This window comes from Rhinopithecus bieti, unplaced genomic scaffold (assembly GCF_001698545.2).
Source record: "Rhinopithecus bieti isolate Rb0 unplaced genomic scaffold, ASM169854v2 scaffold_23747, whole genome shotgun sequence".
Classification (NCBI taxonomy): Eukaryota; Metazoa; Chordata; class Mammalia; order Primates; family Cercopithecidae; genus Rhinopithecus; species Rhinopithecus bieti.
Genome location: NW_016810790.1, coordinates 40690 through 43476, shown reverse-complemented (window position 1 = coordinate 43476; position 2787 = coordinate 40690). Strand labels below are relative to the sequence as shown.

At 44.2% G+C, this 2787-nt stretch overlaps 1 pseudogene across 1 annotated transcript; it reads right to left on the bottom strand.

Annotated features, from left to right (window-relative positions):
* Positions 1 to 6: 6 nt before the first annotated feature.
* On the bottom strand, positions 7 to 1378 carry LOC108542676 (cyclin-Y-like protein 1 pseudogene; annotated as a pseudogene). Its single transcript, XR_001889336.1, has one exon. The product of XR_001889336.1 is annotated as a cyclin-Y-like protein 1 pseudogene (transcript).
* Positions 1379 to 2787: the final 1409 nt, after the last annotated feature.

Sequence of the window (2787 nt, the reverse complement as noted above, 5' to 3'; positions counted from 1 at the left end):
GAAGAGTGTTTTGTTGCATTGACAAGGTCCCATTCTTTTCTATGGAGTATGATCCTTGTTCATGAGTCTCTTGAATTTGAGATCTTTCCTTTTGATGAAAACACTAATTTTGCTGGTTTTTGAGCAGGAAAGGTGATATTTTTCCAGTGTTTGTAGATGAAGGTCCCGTGACATTATAACCCCTCATTTCTCCCTTTAAGAGAGGATGGCTTTAGAGTGCTGAATACCAATGAACTTATCAGCGCTGAAAGACCTTCATGTAGCTGCTGCACACAAGTCTTTGTCTTCACATAATCTAGAAATAGCCTCTAGGTTCCGTGCTCTTTCTTTGCTAAGAGGAGAAAATAGAAAATTCAGGTTGTTGTCATCTGCTAAGGAGTCAAAGTAGTGTTTGGCATAAACACTGGCAGGAACATTAATATTAAACTGAAGAAGCTCCGAAAAATGCCTTTCCATTTCATTCATGTCCTCAACTGTAATGTCCTTGAGGATCTGGCAGTAGTCCACAGTCCATACAGCCTGATCATCCAAAACCTTGGAGGCAAGAAGAACGGCTCCCAGAACAATCCTTTTCCAGTTAGTGGGACAAATGTCGATTTCAGCATAAGTTAAAAGCCCTTCTAAGTAAACCAAAGTTACTGTTGCACATTCAGCTGTTAGCTGCGCAGCACTAAAAAGAGTACGAACAAATCTGTAAATAAATTTGTGCTCAGGATCATGCTTAAAGTATTCCTGTGGAACTTTTTCTCGTGTAAGGGGATGTGATCTCTCATCAGAAATATCCAGGGATCTATTTGCATCTCTGTTCTTTACGTGGTAATATATTTCTGAGGTCACACATTTTACTGCGGTTCTAAGATTAGGCTGGCTGACTGGTCTGTCATCTAGAAATATTGAGCATGAGCTATACTTTTTCGTAAGCTGCCCTGGAGATACATGATTTAAGTGGTTGCTTTTCCTCTTTTCTCGCACATCGGTTTGAGATTTGCTCAGGAAAATTGTGCTTGCCCTTGGATGGTCAGAAGTGTTTGACTCCAAAGCTAAATCTTCGGGCATCTCGCGATGGCTGACGTGCTGCAGGTGGTGGCCCTCGCCCGCTCGGAAATCCAACTTGGCAGGCTCCACAGCAGCCAGAGCTACCGCCACCGCATCCCTGGATGCCGCCTCATAGATGTCGGATGCGCAGTACACCTCAGACCCCGCGCACCTGCCCAACTTGAGCCTGGTATTGGGGGACACGCAATGGGTCAGCTTGTCCCCATGGGTCCCCTATTGTCCCCATGGGGCGCCTTCGCTCCTCTCGGCCGCTGCAGGCGCCTTCTCTAGCCCCCTACTCCGCAGTCCTCAGCAGCCGTCCCTCCGCCAACAATGGCGCGGCCCGGCTACACCTCCCAAGCAGATGCCTCCTCACCTGCCAACCCTGCAACCCGCCCCAGGCAGGGCTCCGGCCTCCCCGCACCCTCGCCGTGCTGCCACCCCTCCTAAAGTTGACTGGTCTCGAGATAATTATGTGTTTTTGTCTTTTGTTCTCTTCATATGATGGATTACATTTATTGATTTGCATATGTTGAACCAGCCTTGCATCCCAGGGATGAAGCCGACTTGATAGTGGTGGATACGTTTTTTGATATGCTGCTGGATTCAGTTCTCCAGTATTTTATTGAGGTTTTCCACGTCAATGCTCCTCAGGGATATTGGCTTGAAGTTTTCTTTTTTTGTTTTGTCTCTTCCCGGTTTTGGTATCAGAATGATGCTATTTCTATATAATGAGTTGAAAAAGAAGTCCCTTTTCCTCAATATTTTGAAATAATACTAGAAGTGCTACCAGCTCTTCTTTGTACATCTGGTAGAATTCATCTGTAAATTAGTCTGGTTCTTTTTTTATTTGTGGTTGTTTGGCCATTTAAAACCAATTCAGTTTTGGCACTTGTTATTGGTCTATTGAGGGATTCAACTTCTTATTTGTTCAGTCTTTGGAAGATGTATTTTTGCTCCAAGGTTATAGTCCTCAAGCTTGGCCCAGATAAACTCTCTACTTATATTCATGTTGCCTCAGTTTTTTCTTTTAGTTAGACATATTATTTAGAATGTGTCAGAGCAGCCTCTATAGAGGAGCTCTCCTTTGATTGTACTCTGTTTGCTGTAACACCCAAGGATGCAGAGTCAGGTTGATCCCACCTGGAATCTGCACATAAGGTCTGGCCTCTGCCTGGGATTTACAAGACAGGGCCAGAAGATTTTGGACTGAGAATGTACCGAAAACCAATAGAAGGCATTTTCTGTATTGTGAGATGTCAGCGTAGAAATCTTAAAGCCCCCATTTGAGAGTGTGGCTCTTTAAGCTTTTCAGATCTTGTTCAGTGACCTGCTACAGTTACGTGAGAGACTCCAGGTGTAAATAGAATCTGATGACAGAATCTGTAAGTGTAAACAAGCATCTTAGTGAGAGATCAAGGCCACAAAGTATCCAGAGCCATGACCACAACTATACCTACCTGTAAAATATGATACTGGCATAGAGTATTGTTGTTGTTCTTACCCAAGAGCTAGCAAATCAGGATAGGTGATCCAGGTTCTGGAGCTCCACCAAGGCAATTCCATTTTCTATTTAGAATCAGCATGAATTTCTCTCAGCCTGGCTTATCATTGGGCCATCAACCCAGGGTCACTAAGAACCTTCTCACAATCACCTAGATGTCTTTGAGACATTTGAGGATGTCCAGGGCAGAATTGTGTCAGGCTGACAAGAGTGGTTAATTCTGCTTCTGTCTCAGTGTAAGAGAAATG